Source organism: Phyllostomus discolor, chromosome 7 (assembly GCF_004126475.2).
Source record: "Phyllostomus discolor isolate MPI-MPIP mPhyDis1 chromosome 7, mPhyDis1.pri.v3, whole genome shotgun sequence".
Lineage (NCBI taxonomy): Eukaryota > Metazoa > Chordata > Mammalia > Chiroptera > Phyllostomidae > Phyllostomus > Phyllostomus discolor.
Window position 1 is genome coordinate 79432277 of NC_040909.2, and position 18857 is coordinate 79451133.

Below are 18857 nucleotides of genomic sequence, written 5' to 3' on the forward strand. Positions count from 1 at the left end.
GAAAACTTCAGGCCAATATCACTGATGAACATACATGCTAAAAACCTCAACAAAATATTGGCAAACCACATCCAAAAATACATTAAAAAGATCATACACCATGACCAAGTAGGATTCATCCCAGGGATGCAAGAATGGTTCAATATTTGCAAATCAGTAAATGTAATACATCACATAAACAAAAGCAAAGACAAAAATCACATGATTATATCAATAGTTGTGGGAAAAGCATTTGACAAGGTTCAGCACCCATTTATGATAAAAACACTCATCAAAGTGGGAATAGATGGAGCATTCCTCAATGTAATAAAGGCCATATATGAGAGATCTACAGCCAACATCATATTCAATGGGCAAAAACTAAAATCTTTTCCATTAAGATCAGGAACAAGACAAGGTTGTCCACTTTCACTTCTATTCAATATAGTACTGGAAGTTTTAGCCACAGTGATCAGACAGGAAAAGGAAATAAAAGGTACCCCAATCAGAAAGGAGGAAACAAAACTGCCAATGTTTGCAGGTGGCATGATAGTGTACATAGAAAATCCCATAGACTCCACCAAAAAAAAAAAACAACTGCTTGACCTAATAAACGAATTTGGCAAAACAGTGGGTTACAAAGCCAATATCCAGAAATCAAAGGTATTTTTGTTCACTTACAATGAAATATCAGAAACAGAAACCAAGAAAAAGTCACATTTGATATAGCAACAAGAAAAATAAAGGACCTAGGATTAAACCTAACCAAAGACGTAAAAGTCCTGTACTGAGGAGAGTACACAGCACTGAAGAAAGGGACTAAGGATGGCAAAAACAAATGGAAGCATATACCATGCTCATTGATTGGAAGAATTATCATCTAAATGTCCATACTACCCAAAGCAATTTACAGATTTAATGCAATACCTATTAAAGTACCAATGGCATATTTCATAGAACAAACACTTCAAAAATTTGTATGAAACCATAAGCAACCCTGAATAGCTTCTGCAATTTTGAGAAAGAAGAGCAAAGTAGGAGGGATCATAATATTGATACCAAACTGTATTACAAGGCCACTGTAATCAAAACAGCCTGGTAATGGCATAAAAACAGGCACATAGACCAATGGAACAGAACAGAGAGCCCAGAAATAAGCCCAAGTCTCTACAGTCAATTAATATTTGACAAAGGGGGCAGCAACATAAAATGGAGTAAAACTAGCCTCTTCAACAAATGGTGATGGGAAAACTGGACAGCTATCTGCAAAAAAATGAAACTTGAGCACCAACTTACACCATATACAAAAATAAATTCAAGGTGGATAAAAGATTTAAATATAAGCTGTGACATCATTAAAGTTCTAGAGGAGAACATAGACAAGAAAATCTCAGAGATTTCACACAGCAACATTTTTACTGATATGTTCCCTAGAGCAAGGGTATAAAGGAAAGAATAAACAAATGGGATCTCATCAAAATAAAAAGCTTTTGCATAGCTAAAGAAAACAGTATGAAAATAAAAAAGAGAACCAACCATATGGGAAAACATATTCGCCAATGATACCTCAGACAAGGGTTTAATCTCCAAAACATATAAAGAATTTACACAACTCCATTCCAAGAATATAAGCAACACAATAAAAAAAATGGGCAAAGGACTTCAACAGACACTTCTCCAAAGAGGACATACAGAGGATCCAGAGACACATGAAAAGATGCTCAATATCGTTAGCTATCATAGAGATGCAAATTAAAACCTTAGTGAGATGCCAATTCACACTGGTGAGAATGGCCATCATAAACAAAGCAACAAATAACAAGTGTTGGAGAGCTTGTGGAGAAAAGGGAACCCTAGTGCTCTGTTGGTGGGATTGCATAGTGGTACAACCACTATGGAAAACAGTATGGAATTTTCTCAGAAAACTAAAAATGGATCTGCCTTTTGACCCAGCAATTCACCTGCTGGGATTATATCCTAAGAACCCTGAAACACTAATCCAAAAAAAAACCCATGCACCCCATTATTTATAGAAGCACAATTTACAACAGCCAAGTGTTGGAAGCAACCTAGTTGCCCATCAGTAAATAAATGGATCAAAAAACTATGGTACATTTACACAATGGAATTCTATGCAGCAGAAAGAAAGAAGGACCTCCTACCCATTTGCTACAGAATAGATGGAACTGGAAAGTATTATGCTAAGCATAATAAGCCAGGTGGTGAACGACAAATACCATATGATCTCACCTTTACCAGGAACATAAGCAACAAAATAAACAAACAAGCAAAATATAACCAAGACACTGAAATAGAGAACAGGCTGACAGTGACCAGAGGGGAGAGGGGAGGGAATTTGGGGGGGAAAGGGGAAGCGTTTACAAGAACAAATATGGAGGATACATGGACAAAAACTAGGGGTGGTGTGGGAATGGGAGAGAGGTGGGAGGGGCTTCGGAGGTTGTCTGGGATGGGAGTAAAAGACAGAAAATTCTACTTCAACAACAATTAAAATAAAATATTTTTAAAAAGAAATGTCACTATGAAATAGTAAAAGAGCCAAGAATGGTGGTATTAATTTTTCTAAATGTAGGAATTTGTTTTGCACAAAGACCTGTAAATCTGAAAAAGCAGTGGCAAGTAATTACTTAATCAGATTGTTTCAGAAGTATCTGTAAAGGTACTTTCATATGAACTCATTGGTAGGGAAAATGTATTACATTTTTCATTTGGAGGAAACCTGTGTCAACCCCTGAAACCAAGAGATAAGGTCAAATAGACACCTATCTAAGAGCCACTTCTTTCTCAAGTGGCCACCTTATGGTTATTCCTGACACCAAGAGAAAACAATGTGTCTTTGGTAAACTAATATGAAAGGAAAACTTAACTGGTACTTTGATCTCAAGGCTTGCCTTTCCCAAAGTTGGGATTGAATTCTGCCTTTAGAAAATACTTCTTGAAATATTGTATTGAAAATCTCCTGTCTTTTATTCCTTATTGTAGACACTGCATATGTATTAGAAGACCAATAAAATGCTGGTATTGACTGTGAATTATTTTTCTAGTAGTGGAATTGGAGAAAACATAACTTGTATTATATTTTTATTTCTACAGAAAGAGGAGGCTCTTTTCTGCAAAGAATCTCATCCATGTTAAATCTGGATAGAAATACTTGTAGTTGTCCTATGGCTTAGCAGTGACAGAATGACAGTTTTCACCTCTCTGTATTGTTAGAACAGGGGCATACTTTGGACTGATAATTCATGCGGTGGCAGGAGAAAACACAACTTCACTAACACTGTGCTTTAACCAGTTCAGCTAATGGGCTTCAGGCATTCTAAACAGCAGCAATTAAAAAAATAACCTGACAGTTCACACAAATCTACCAGCAAGATATGTTAACCTTGACTTTTATGGTTTGGGCAGATACAGAGTTAGATTAATCCCTGTCAAAGCAGTAATCAACCACTTACAGAGAATAAATGTTAATTAAGATGAACAAAGTAAGTATATTATATTAAGTATATTGCTTTCTTTCCTGCACACTTGGGGTGCACAAGCTCTCACCACAGTTTCCAGAGTGATGAACAGTGCTCCCTAAGAATGCCACTCAGGTGCCCTGTCCAATTAAGGGGTGCAGAGACAGGTCAGAGTACTGATGCTTTCCACAAAGGAAGTGGATGGTCAGGCAAATGCAATTGGAGAATGTCATTTCTGTCTTGTGGGCTTTACAAAACAGTATTCCTCATGACTCCTCTATCCTTCCTTTGTTTTATATTCCTGATCATAAGTTTTACAAGTTTCTAATATGAAAAAAAAACTGGAAATGCCCAGGAAAAATGGTAACAGAAGGCCACCCTGTTCCAGGTGACGAGGAGCTAACACTACCAGGAAATATTCAGCTCCTGAAATACCTGTATGAAACAGATGCTTCCAAAGTTTGCCCAAGTTCTTATGGAGCAATGTAGAAATAGTTTTATTATTATTCTTTAATATTGTACTAAATAAAAAATTCTCATTTCTTTGTTAAAAATCTTTAACATTTATCTTTTCTGCTTATAATCTTCCTCATCCCAGGTTCCAGCCAACAGTAGCATCAATGGATATCCAGAACTTAAGCATCATTGAATATGGAAAGGAAGAACCAATAATAGTTTCTACATGTTCATTAAAGTGAATCAGGATTTGGCAAAATGGTGGAGGAGTGAGTGGACACCTTACTAACCTCCTCCGAGGACCAATCTGGAATTACAACTAAATAGTGGAGAAATTACCCAGAACAAACAATTGAACAATAGCAAGAGAGAAACCTTACAACCTCAGACAGACAGAAGAATCACTTTCAGCACAACTGATCTGGTAAGGAGTAGAGATCCTGCAGTAGAGATTCCAGAGGGCTGGCTGGGTACCCACAGGCAGCAGCACTGGGGGGACAATTAAGCAGCAGGTTGGATCTCCATGAGAAAGCTAAACTCTAAGCTCAGACCCCCAGCCTAGAACACAAGAGCCCAAGAAGTACACAGATAACACTCAGCTGTGAAAAGTGTCAGGTTTGTACTCTACCAGAGATGGGCAGCTGGAGACACAAAGAGCCATTTAAAGGACCAACACACAAATTTTCATTTGCTGCCACTTACCCAGGGTTCTGGCAAAGGCAAGAGCAGAGAAGGCTGGAGACACCTGAGGAGAGACTGGGGATGGAAGCTTTGGGGAGACAGTAGCCGCAGGGATTCCAGTGCTGAGTAGTACCTGAAATGGGGGTAGCCATCATACACAGACAGACCACTCCCCTCAGAGTGGCAGAAGCCAGAAGGGAAACAACATCCCCACCCCCAAGAGAGACTCTGCCCCAGCTCTGTGGTGCTTAAGCCTGACTGCTCAGTATGGAATGACAAGATTAATACCTGAAGGAGACAGCCACAAACATAGATCCCTGGCAAAGGCGGGCCAGAGTGGACTAGAAGTATTTGAAGACAGACTGGGGAAAGAAGTTTGGGGGAGAGAACTGAGAGATTGGCCGCTGGGATCCCTGTGCTGAGTTGTCACCCATACTAAATCATCCATACTTCTCAGGCAGACCACTCCCCTCTAAGCAGCAGCAGCCTAAGGGGAAAAGCCTTATGGTACTTAAGCTTGACTTCAGAGTGCAGAGTGACTAGATTAACAACCAAGGGAGACACCAACAGGCAGTAGATCCCTTGAAGTATCCAACTGGCTGCCTAAGGTCAGACAGGGTCAACATCTGACATCACAGAGGCAGATGCAGAAAGAAAACATAGTGGTAAATACTAGAGGCTACCAAGATGATATCCACTGTGGTCTTCTCTATGATTTGCAATATTTTCTTTCCTGCATAGCTTTTCAACATTCATTTCTTGGCTATCAAGATTGTGCATATTAAGTCACTAGATTTTATATTATTGTATACTAATTTATTTTTCTCCTTTCTTATAAAGTCTTAATCTCTTTAGACCCTTATTGATACTGGTTCATTTGCTATTGATACTGAGACTGCAGTGAGGAGATATTTGTGTGGATGTGGGTCTGTCTCCTGTGCTTCATGGTTTTCTTCTGACAGCATCTGCATAACAGCATATAATACATGGTAGGTGTAGTGAACCTCAGTCAACCAGCTGGAGAGAAAGACCACCAAACAATGACCCAACAACAGCCAAAACCCAAATACAACCAGAGAACCAACATAAACAGCATCCCAAGAGAAACAAGTTCAAGAGGTCAAGGAGACTGCACCACTGAATCTCACAGGTCTTCTACCATAGAAGTTCACACCACAAACTCAGGGAGTCAGAAAAGATCAATTTAAAAAGCACAGGCAAACAAGAAGAGTCTCATAAACAATGGGAAAACAAAGTAACAAACCCAAAATGAAAGGAAAGATGGAGGGCTCAGAAAGAATGCTTAATGAAATACAGGCAAGTCATTTATGAGATATTGAGCTCAAAGCAATGATTATAAGGAAACTCAGTGAGCTCACTGTGAATTACCAAAAACTAAAGGGAAACTATGAGGAACATACTACAAACTATATCAACATAAAAAAGGAAATAGAAACTCTCAACAAGAGCCAAGAGGAAATGAAGAATATAATTTCTGAATTGAAGAACATGGTAGAAGGAATCAAAAGCAGGCTAGATGAAACAGAGGACCAAATCAGCAAGCTGGAGGACAAGGTAGAAAAAACTCCCAGAAAGAACAAGAAAGGAAAAAGACTCAAAAAGAATGAAGAGGTGTTAAGAGAATTACAGGACAACATGTAATGTAATAATATCCATATGAGAGGGATACCAGAAGGAGAAGAAGAGGAGCAAGGGATAGAAAAACTGTTTGAAAAAGTAATGATGGAAAACTTCCCTAATTTGATGAGAGAAAAAGTCACACAAATCCAGGAAGCACACAAGGTCCCAATCAGGAGGAACCCAAAGACGCCCACTGCAAGACACATCACAATTAAAATTGTAAAATTCCAAGACAAAGAGAGAATCTTAAAAGCAGTAAAGGGAGAAATAAGAAGAAACATACAAGGCAGCCCTGAATAAGGTTAGCAGCTGGCTTCTTAATGGAAATTCTATAAGCCAGAATGAAATGGCAAGAAATATTCCAACTAATGAAAAGCAAAGGCCTGCAGCCAAGAATAGTCTACACATCAAGGTTCTTGGTTAAAATGGAAGGCAAAATAAGGAGTTTCCCAGACAAAAGTAGACTAAAAGAATACCTCCACAAAACCAGCACTGCCAGATATGCTAGAGAGACTGCTTTAAGAATGGGAAGAAAAAGAGTGAGAGAGAGAGAAGCACAGGCATGAAGGAAATAAAATGTCAATGAATAAGTACCTATAAATAATAATCTTAAATGTAAATGGATGAAATGCTCCAATCAAAAGACATAGACTAGCTGAATGGATAAGAAATCATGACCTACTCAAATGCTACTGACAAGAGATGCACCTCAGAACAAAGACCTACACAGACTGAAAAAGAAGGTCTAAAACAAATATCCCAAGCAAATGGATGGGAAAAAGAAGACAGGACAGCAATACTTATATCAGAGAAAATAGACTTCAAAACAAGGACCATAAAAAGGGACCCCCAAGGACACTTCATAATACTTAAGGGAAGAATCCATCAATAACACATAAGCATTATAAACATATAAGTACCCAACATAGACACACCCAAATATATAAGGAAAATCTTGGAGGACTTCAAGAAATATATTGACAACAACACAATTATAGTAGGGAATTTTAACACCCCACTGTAAAAAATGGATAGATCTTCCAAACAAAATATCAACAAAGATATTGAAGCATTGAACAATGTGCTAGATCAAATGTACTTAACTGATATATATATATAGAACCTTTCATCCCAAAGAATAAAAATACACATTCTTTTCAAATGCACGTGGAACATTTTCAAAGACAGACCACATGATAGGACACAAAACAAGCCTCAACAAATTCAAGAATATTGAAATTTCATCAAGCATTTTCTCTCACCACAATGGACTGAAACTAGAAATGAACCTCAAGGAAAAAACTCAAAAACACTCAAATTCATGGAGATTGAATATCATGCTACTAAACAATGAAGGGATTAAGAAAGAGATCAAGGAACAAATCAAAAAGGTTCTGAAAACAAATGAAAAATGAACTCATAATTGTCCAAAACATATGGCACACAGCAAAGGCAGTCCTGAGAGGGAAGTTCATAGCAATACAGGCCTACATAAAAAAAAAATAGAAACATTTCAAATAAACAACTAACCTTACATCTACAAGAACTGGAGGAACAACAAAGACAGCCCACAGAAAGTAGAAAGAAGGAAATAACCAAGATCACAGAAGAATTAAATGACTTAAAGACTAAAAGAACAATTCTAAAGATCAATAAATCCAGAAGCTGGTTCTTTGAGAAGATAAACAAAATTGACAATCCATTAAGCAGACTCACAAAAAAAAAGGGGGGGAGAGGATCTAAATGAACGCAATCAGAAATGAAACAGGAGAGATTACAACTGATAACACAGAAATACAAAGGATTATAAGAAATTACTATGAAGACCTACCTATATGCTAAGAAATTTGGAAACCTGGGTGTAGTGGAAAATTTTCTAGAAAAATATAATCTTCCAAAAGGGAATGAAGAAGAAGCAGAAAGCCTGAACAAACCAATAACAGATGATGAAATCAGAAAAGTAATAAAAAAAAAACCCAGGACACAGAAGCCCTGGACTGGACGGTTTCACAGGAGAATTTTTAGAAAGCATTTAAGGAAGACCTAACTCCTATCCTTCACATACCATTTCAAAAAATCCAAAAATATGGAAGACTTCCAAACTCTTTTTATGAAGCCAGTGTCATCCTAATTCCAAAAGTATATAAAGATACAGCAAAGAAAGAAAACTACAGGCCAATATAGCTGATAAACATAGAGGCAAAAATCCTTCAACAAAATATTGGCAAACTGCATCCAGCAATACATTAAACAGATCATACACCATAATGAAGTGGGATTCATCCCATGGATGCAAGAATGGTTCAATATTCACAAATCAACAAACATAATATGTCACATAAAGAAAAGGACAAAAATCACATAATCATATCAATAGATGCAGAAAAAGCATTTGACAACATCAAGCACCTTGGGCTTCTTGGGTTTATTTATGATTAAAATGCTCAGCAAAGGGAATAGAAGAAGCTTACCTCAACATAACAAAGGCCATATTCAAGAAATCTATAGCCAACATCATACTCAATGAGCAAAAAGATCAGTAACCAGAAAAGATGTCTGCTTTCATCATTTCTCTTCAGCATAGTATTGGAAGTCCTAGCTATAGAAACTGACAAGAAGAAATAAAAAGGATCCAAATTGGGTAAGAGTAAACAAAATTGTCATTGTTGGCATAGTGTGAGTAGAGCACATAATGTAAATAAGAGCCTCCACCAGACTACTCAACCTAATAAGTGGATTTGGCAAAATAGCAGGATACAAAGTTAATATTCATAAATGGAAGGCATTTTTATTCACTGACAGTGAAATATCAGAAAGAGAAACCAGGAAAAAAAATCCCATTTGATATAGCAACAAGAAAAATAAAGAACCTAGGAATAAACCTAACCAAAAACATAAAAGACCTGTACTCAGGAGAGTACACAGCACTGAAGAAAGGGACTAAGGATGGCACAAATAAATGGAAGCATGTACCATGCTCATGGAAAGGAAGAATTAACATCATCTAAATGTCCATACTACCCAAAGCAATTTATACATTCAACACAATCCCTGTTAAAAAACCAATGGCATATTTCAAACATATACAACAAACATTTCAAAAATTTATATGGAACCATAAATGACCCCAAATAGCTGCAGCAATTTTGAGAAAGAACAACAAAGTAGGAAAGATCACAATACCTGATACCAAACTGTATTACAAGGCCACGGTAATCAAAAGAGCCTGGTACTGGCACAGAACAGACACATAGACAAATGGAACAGAATAGAGAGCTCAGAAATAAACCCAAGTATCTATGGTCAATTAGTATTTGGCAAAAGACGCAGAAGCATAAAATGGAGTAAAAATCACCTCTTCAATAAATGGTGTTGGGAGATCTGGACAGCTACATGCAAAAGAGAGAGCGAGAGCGAGAGTGAGAGATAAAGAGAGAGAGAGAAAGAAAAAAGAAGGAAGGAAGGAAGGAAGGAAGGAAGGAAGGAAGGAAGGAAGGAAGGAAGGAAGGAAGGAAGGAAGGAAGGAGGGAACTCAATCACTAGCTTACTTACACCATACACAAAAATAAATTCTAGGTAGATAAACGACTTGAATATAAGTTGTGACACCATAAAAGTCCTAAAGGAAAACATAGGTAGGAAAATCTCAGACATGCCATGAAGCAATGTTTTCACTGATATGTCCCTTGGAGCAAGGGACATAAAGGAAAAAATAAACAAATGGGACCTCATCCAAGTAAAAAGCTTCTTCACATCTAAAGAAAACAGCATTAAGTGAAAAGAGAACCAACTATATGGGAAAACATATTTGCCAATGATACCTCGGACAAGGGTTTGATCTCCAAAATATATAAAGAACTCACATGACTCCACTCCAGGAAGACAAACAACCTAATTAAAAAATGGGCAAAGGACTTGAACAGACACTTCTCCAAGGAGGACACACAGAGGGCCCAGAGACATATGAAAGGATGCTCAGCATCACTACCCATCAGAGAGATGCAAATTAAAACCACAAAGAGATACCACTTCACACTGATGAGAATGGCCATTATAAACAAATCAACAAACAACAAGTGTTGGAGAGGATGTGGTGAAAAGGGAACCCTAGTGCATTGTTGGTGGGAATGCAGACTTATGCAGCCACTGTGGAAAAAAGTATGGAACTTCCTCAGGGAATGCAATAAGCATCACACAGACTGTTGTGAACCCTACAGAAAAAATTCTTTGGATTTAATAATAAGTAAATAACAAGAAAATAAGAATACATGGAATCTTTTAAACATGTAGTTTAAAAGAAATTGTGTTAGGATCATTACTAAAATAAATCATGGTTATTAAATAAAAGTACATTTATAGGACAATCAAGGAAAGATGAACTGACTGGATATTTGTTGATAGTAAGAAATCACTGTTATTTTGGGTTGTGTGATGATGACTCTATAATTGGGTTTTAAAGGACAATTCTTAAATTTTAGAAATATACATATTAAATATTTTTACTAAGAAAAAGAAATCTGGCATTTTCTTCAAAATGCTTAGAATTATCATGGTTGGCATGGAAGACAGTATAGAGAAAATGCATTGGTCAGCAAATGATATTTGATGAGACCGATTGATGAAGGTTTCTACTTTCTGCAGATATTTGAAATTTTCTGTACTAAAACATTGTTTTATAAAGCAGTTGGATTGAAATTTGCTCTTCTGTGCTCTCCAAAGAGAGAAAGCTATTCTCAGTAAGAATCCTTTCTCTATGACCAATTCTGTCTTCCTATCCAAGTCTAGAACTCTGGCACCCAGATTGCTCTGAGGGCTTTCATGGTAAAATTAACAAAAACAATAAAAAAGCTCATCAGTCTTAACAAGACAAACACAACAAAGAATCAACTCTGATCCTAGGTCTAGGGCAGATGCTATAATATTATTATAAGGGTTTTTTAAAATGTAGTTTTTCAAAAAAATTGTTACTGTTGTGAATACTATTGCAGCAAATTTCTTTTTGCATTTTCAGAAGTAAATTTATTATTTAGTTAGCTTCCAAATTATATATTCAAAGCCTAGAAGTAATCATATAGGCAGAAATGATATTGAATCTGGGTCAAGGAAATATGTTCTCCAGTCTTGTTTGCTGCCTATACTGTCGTGAAAAGGTAGACTGTAAGCAAATCTATGAATCATGAATGCCAGAATTTGAAATGGGTTCTTTGTAGTGCTTCTTCCATATACCACACACTCTTAGGCACCTCTGCTCTAGCCACATTTATTTATTTAATCCCCCAGATTGTTGTACAGGTCACTCCTTTCCAATTAGATCATAATGTCCTTTAAGGGCAGCAAACAGAATTGTCAACACTGAATTTCCTTTTGATTTCTCCATCCCCAACACCAGTGCTTAAAAAATCTTTGTTGCTTGGTGTATGTTTGACCATAAGAAGTTATAGAAACAAATCTATCCTAACTAAAAAATAATGATACTACCATTACTACTAATAATAATAAAATATGTAAAATAGAGTATAAAGAAGAGAATAAAGATAGCACTGGAAATCCTAGACTAAAAAATGAATTATCCCAAAAGCCATTGGCCAATCCACTGATTGTAAACAGGTACTTGTAAACTGGTCACTGTTTAAATTTATAATTGAAAGAAAGGTTAAAACAAATTTTATTGTGCAAAGAATACTTTATAACTAAAATTTTTGGCTCACCTAACCTGTAGTTTTAATAGAAATAGATGAAATACAAAGTATTCAATCAGATTCCTAAATGATCCAGTCCATTTCTCCTTATGAGACACTCAATTAGAATTATTATAATTTGTTAAGAATTCACCAATATCTCCTTTCTTTATTTTCCAAACTTTGGTATTATTACAAAATCAAGTCCTTTTTATAGGGGAATGCAAGAAGTCAAGATTTTAGCCCAGGATGGTGTAGCTCAGTGCATTGAGCACTGGCCTGTGAACCAAAGGGTCACCAGTTCAATTCCCAGTCAGGACAAATGCCTGGGTTGTGGGCCAGGTCCCCAGTAGGGGGTACACAAGAGGCAACCACACATTGATGTTTCACTCCCTCTCTTTCTCCTTCCCTTCCCCTCTCTCTAAAAATAAATAAATAAAAATCTTAAAAAAATAAAAAAGAAGTACACATTTTAGCTGTAGTTCATAGACTTAAGTGATTAATGCATGTTGGAGGCTGTTATTTCAGGAACTGGAATGCATAACCATGTGACTCCAGGAGGTCTACAAGTGATTCACCCTTTGTGTCCAAGGGTCTGCAAGTGATGAAGATGATATCTGAGTCATTGTGACACAGGGAGGGAACATCCAAGAATTGTTGATTGAAAGATAAAGGACTTCTAGGAAAATTGCCACTCTCCTGTGATTCTTATCCAATTAACCTGGTTTTCCAACACCTTACCTATCCTTTCTTCTCCTTATAAAATGGTCAGATCAAAATGAGATTTAAGACAGGTTTTGAGGCTATGAAACCCAATGTCTTCTCAGATCATCAGCCATCTGAATAAAGCACCCATAAAGATTCAATCCTAGCTTCTACTTTTGGTTCTGGTAGAGACCGGTAGCATGAACGCCAACTTTTCTAATTAAACTTTAGCATAATTTAACAATTTTAAAATCCCTCATTAAAGTTACTTCACTTGGACAAAATTAGGAAAGATTAAAGAAAAAATGTATTTAAAATTAAAAAACAAAGATTAAAATTAGAAAACCACTGCTACATGTTAAGAAATGGCCCTTCAGTGACTCCCTCAGTATGGACTGGAATTCAGACAGCACCAGCACTGGAATTAGAACTTGAAAGTGGACCCGAAAACCCCAGCTTCTCTTCTCTCTTTAAAGCAGGGGTGACCCACCTATGGCCTGCAGATGGCTATAGATGTGGCCCAACACAAAATTGTAAATTGTAAAATCGTAAACATTATGAATTTTTTTTGTAATTATGTGTCCCAATGTAACATAAAATAAATGTACAGATGCTGTTGCTATTTGTACACATGTGTGGCTTCAGTTTTATTGCAGTGTGCAGCTTCCAGTGTGTTATCTTCCAAGCACAGACAGTAGAATCAACACCATCAGATGTTATATGTACTCATGGTGACTTAATGAGGCAGCAGTTATCAATAATTTCAACCTACCATTGCAGTGTTAGGCGTTTAATATTACTTAGAAGTCAGGTAAACATTCTTATTTGATTATTAAAGGTAATCCCACACCTCAGCATCAACTCACACTTCACCTGCCATGCTTTACAATCATCCCTCCACCTTTGCCCTGCATTGGCAGCTGAGAGGGCTATAGAAGGATCCAAACCTTACTCTCTATTTTCCTGTTAATTACTTTTAATAATAATAGTAAATAAATTCCCTTGTCAAATATTATTTTTAATCCTACCATGGCTTCTACAACATCTCAAAAGAAAAAAAGAACCCCCAAAAAGAAAAATTATGGATGAACACAGATTGTTCAATGAAAAGTGGACAGATAACTATTTTTTTCTTTCAAGGCAAATAGTAAGGCACTCTGCTTAACTTGTAGGGAATTTCTGCAAGTTTTCAAAGACTATGCATGCTGCCACATTCAATGTATATTAAGGATTGTGTCATAAGGACAAAATAATGGAACTGAAAAAAGTCTGTCTTCTCACAAAAATGCTTTCAAAAAATTACAATTCAAGTGTATTCCATTGTAAAAGCTAGCTATGTGGTAGTATATTTAATAGCAAAAAAATCAAAACCATGATTTTGATGGATTTGAACTTATTGATGGTGAGTTTATTAAGCAATGTATAGAAAGCATGGCAGATATCATTTGCTCTGAAAAAAGGAGGATATTTCTAAAATCAATTTGTCTCACCAGACTATAGCCAGGCAAATTTAAGAAACTGGAAAATCTATTGAAAGAAATTTGGAAAGTAAGGCTGCTAGTTTTAAATTTTATGCTTTGGCAATGGATGATAGCACTGATGCTACAGATACACCTCAACTTGCCATTTTTATTAGAGGCATTGATGACAAATATAGTGTCATTGACTACATGGTTTCCTTAGTGTCATTAAAAGACACAACTAAATCAAGAGATTTACACAAAACATTAAAAATATGTTAAAGTGATATGATTTGTCTATTGTGGACATATCTGGTATAGGTACTGAAGGTGCTCTGGTGATGGTAGATAAAAGAAAGGGACTTATAAAAGTAACAGAAGATATTGAAATTGCTGCCCAAAATTGTATGCTCGGCATGTCTGATGAAGGTGTTACAGGGTGCAGCCAAGAGGGGGACCCCAAATAGGCATTTTAAAATGGGGTCCAGAACTTAAAGTGTCTAGGAGATTTTGGGATGTCTCCATCCCCCACCCCAGGGTGTGTGTTGGGGGAAGGGACAAATGGAGCAGGGCCATTGAGAGCTGCTTAGCATAGCAACAGCCTTGCAGCTAACCTCTGGGTTGGTCATTTAACATATCTATAGCCTTTGGCTGGTTGCATAGATATGTTAAGTAGCTGTGATCAGCTCTAAGCCAGGGGAATGGAAGTGACTTCCCCACCTAGATGTAAATGTGGGGGGGGGTCCCCTGAGTTACAGTGCCTGCGTGGGAGCTCAGAAAGGATTGGCTCCAGGACATGGGGCCACACCTGCCCAGACTCATGATGGCAGCCCAGTAAAGCTGGAAGGATACGAGTTCCAGCAAGTGAAGCCGAGTGTGGGAGGAGTCGGAAATGAGGCTGCAGAGGAAGATCGGCCGCGGGGATTTAAAACCCAGATTTGGCGGCCATAGAAGAGAGAACCTTGTGCAGCTCTGAGAGGAGAGTCATGCGAAGCCCTGAGGAGGGAGAACCATGCTGCTTTAGGGAGGAGAGCCATGCACAGCCCTGAGGAAGAGAGCCATGCACAGCCCTGAGGAAGAGAGCCATGCGCAGCCCTGAGAAGGAGAGAACCATGCTGCTTTAGGAAGGAGAAACCACGCGGCCTTGACAGAGTGGAGACTCCTGCAGCCCTGAGAGAGGGAAAACCACGCGGCAGCCTTGGAGGAGAGAACCATGCAGTTTTGGCAAAGTGGGGACTCTCCCTTCCTGCAGCCCTGAGAGAGAGAGGACCACATACCTGGCAGAGTGGGGACCCCCACAGCTTTAGAAGGGGGAACCACCACCTGGTTTTAGCACAGATCCTGGTGACTCAGCCGAGGGTGCCGGGAATCCAGGGAGGTCTCCCAGTCGAGATGGAGTACTAACTGGGAAGAACCAGAAGACTACCTAAGTCATGGACTTCTATTTCCTTTCCTGAAATACGGTACTCTGGACTGGGCAAAGGGGGGAAGGAAGGAAGGACTGTGTATTTGTGGGTGTTTTTAGGGACTTTAGGATTTTTTTTTTTTGATAAAGACATTAGGTCACTACTTTAAGTTAGTATACCATTAAATAAACATTTTCTTTCCTTTTCACGAATCTCTGGCATTGAGAGACGTCTTTCCTAGGGCGGTGGACATAATGGACCGGGGCCTTCTTTCAATAATAGTATATCATCCCAGGCCCCCCTTGTTTGTTCTGTAACAAGGATCATGGCATAGTACATCAAGACAATTTATGCACAAAAGCTTTATAAATGAATAACGCCATGCAAATCATCAGGACTGTGAATTTTATGAGCTGAGGGATTGAATCATCACCAGTTCCAGGAATTCCTTAAAGTATTAATGCTGACTATGGCAACATCATTTACTTTTCAGAAGTAAGATGGCTAAGCCAAGGCCAAATGTCAAAAAGATTTTATGATTTATGACATGTTATCAAGTGTTTTTTGGTATCAAAAAACAAATTTGTGCCAGAACTTAACAATGAAAACTGGCTTACGGATCTACCATTTTTAGTGGATTTAACCAATCATTTAAATGAGTTATGATGCAGGTACTGGCTCTCAGTGTCCTCATCATTATGGATGAAATGAGACATTCACACAGACTACCTAGTCCAGTGGAGGAAAAGGGACAGCATGGCTTTTCTCTCAAGAGGAACAAAAGCCACCCTTCATTTCTATCTCTGGGCACATTACACGATGGTCTTCATTTACTATGCACAAGTTTGCTTTTGGTAGTTACCTTTTACAGAAAACAAAGGAGCCAATGCCACTAATCACATCACAGAAGAGGGATATTTGCAAATGAAAAGGCAAAAGTGGTTGAACCAGTTACACTCATCCTTGGAAGGTTTAGCATAGATTTTAGAAAGTTACTTTGCGGTAAATGTCCTCAATTCAAGGTAAGGGAGTTTGAGCAAAAAGCAAGACTCATTGTAGCCTAGGTACATTGCAGGCCTGATTCCCATGCTATCCGTGGGTGTGGGTCCTGTGCATCCCATGGAGTGGGAGCTGGGCCCATGCCATGCAGAACAGTTTCCTACAAGTTAAATATGCATCTTCAAGGTGAAAATTAATTCATCAATACTGTGTTTCAAATCATAGCAGTGTTCTAGATGAAACTGAAATTGTGGTAAACTCAAATTAAGGCAAATGATTTTATGCATTTAACACATTGGCTAAACACAGTCCTGTGAAGAGAGAAAAATATGCAGCCTTGCTTTTTGACTTGATGCAAGAATTTGAAAACAGATTTCAAGATTTGGGGGAAAATAATCAACATTTTGCTATATTTGTGACCCCATTTTCAATTGACATAAATGTTACCGCCAATATTCATATGGAATTCATAGAGCTGCAATCTGACATTCAACATAAAAGAAAAATTTGATACTGTCTCTTCACTGGACTTTTATAGGTCCTATCTTCCCAGAGACACACATCCCTTGTTTCACAATCATGCCTTACTCATGTCATTGCTATTTGGCAGCACCTACATTTGTGAGCAACTATTTTCAAGAATGAAACACATTAAGAGTAAAATTAAACCCAAAACATCTGATGAGCACCTGAGAACTACCTGAGAATTGCAACTACTTCTATCAAACCAGATATTGATGCACTAGTTTCTGAAATATAATGTCAAACATCACACTACATTTATGTTGCCCTCTTTTCTTTTACTTTTATAATAAAATATTTTAAAAATCAATGATGTTTTATTATATTTTAATACTTAGATATGTACATTTTCTCTATTAGTGATCACAAACTTGAGACCTGCTTGACAATTTTAAAAGATTATCAAAAGGACTGATGCATAATTAGGACTATTGTGTGAGGAATTTTTTTTTTTTTTGCTTCTCTGTGTTGGCAGATATCAGGAAAATTATGCATGGACCTTTTTTTATGCTCATCAGCTTTCATTAGTGTTTGTGTATGGAATGTGTGGCTCAAGACAACTCTTGTTCCAGTATGCCCCAAACACGCCATGTTTTACAGACATTGAAAATGAACCTGCCAGCCAACATTTGAGATTCTGCAAAGAGACCCTAATTAGATCTTTTTTCTTGTTTAATTTCCCAGGCACGCACCCCCACCACACACACCCTTTCTCTATTTTCAGGAATGGTGATTCCCAATTAAGCATAATGAGTACAAACAGTGAGGTTAAAAGAAAGGTTTAGTCTACTCTCGGGGCAAAGTTACAGAATAAACAAACTGGCATACACAGTGGTTAGTTTCCTTAAGGACTTTGTTCAGAGGTGGGGGCATCTCAGCTTAAGCAAACTTGTCAGCAATCCAGATAACTCTATGGCCATCAAATTGTATGCATATACATTAAATGTATCTATGAAACTTTTCATTCAAACTTAGATACACAACTTTACTACTTCTTTAGTCTTGGAAAAATATATTCAGGTAAAATAAGGAAAAATAGTCAGATTTGTATAACTCATATCCTTTTCACCCCGTAGCACTTTATTTTCCCTTTATTTCATCAAAAGAAGATATATTCTGTAAAAAAATTTTTAAAGTATTAGACCAAATATTTAAGTGCACTAAATCTGTATATTTATTCAAGTTCCTCAAAAATAGTTACCTTTCTATCACTTTCTGAAAGAAAGCAAAAGGTACAGTTTTATTTTTTCTTAAGACTTGAGGCTTATGAATTTAATATTAAATATCAATTATTACTGTTAATTAATATTAAAATATAGGTTAATTTTTCAGAGGTTTTTGCAGTATTTTGAGCTATTTATTCCAATACCAAATTAAACTTCTTTCTTCTCTGGTTTCTGCTTGTAATTTTTTTTTTTTTTTGCCGTAATTACATCCCATGAAGGCTACTAGAAGTCATTGTTTGATTTTAGGTTCTGAAGGTATGATTGTATATTCTTCCTTCCACAGAATAATAAAAATGGAATTATGACTGTTTGCCTTCAGAGGCCTCCTTTTCCACTAATCCTACTGATATCTATGGTGTGACACCTAAAACATATGAGTACACTCTGTCCTAGCCATATGAGTCAATTATTTGGTTTATTTGATGCATATTCAAAGCAGCTACTTCCAACAGATGTTCTTTCTGCCCATGGGGAGTAACCTAATATATAGCCAGCATCTACTCTACCATCAGAAATTTTTCTACATAATAACAACAGCTAACTCTTATCTATTGTTTTTTAGCCACTTGTAGGAACCGACTGAGTCACTATTATTATAGTGTCCATCAATGGATAGATGAGTGGA

At 37.2% G+C, this 18857-nt stretch overlaps 1 long non-coding RNA gene across 1 annotated transcript; it reads right to left on the bottom strand.

Annotated features, from left to right (window-relative positions):
* Positions 1-601: 601 nt before the first annotated feature.
* LOC118501865 lies at positions 602-15509 on the bottom strand. The gene is made up of 3 exons (XR_004904527.1): positions 15495-15509; positions 12592-12593; positions 602-766 (listed from the first exon to the last, which is right to left on the bottom strand). It is a non-coding gene; the product is annotated as an uncharacterized LOC118501865 (long non-coding RNA).
* Between the last annotated feature and the right edge of the window lie 3348 nt (positions 15510-18857).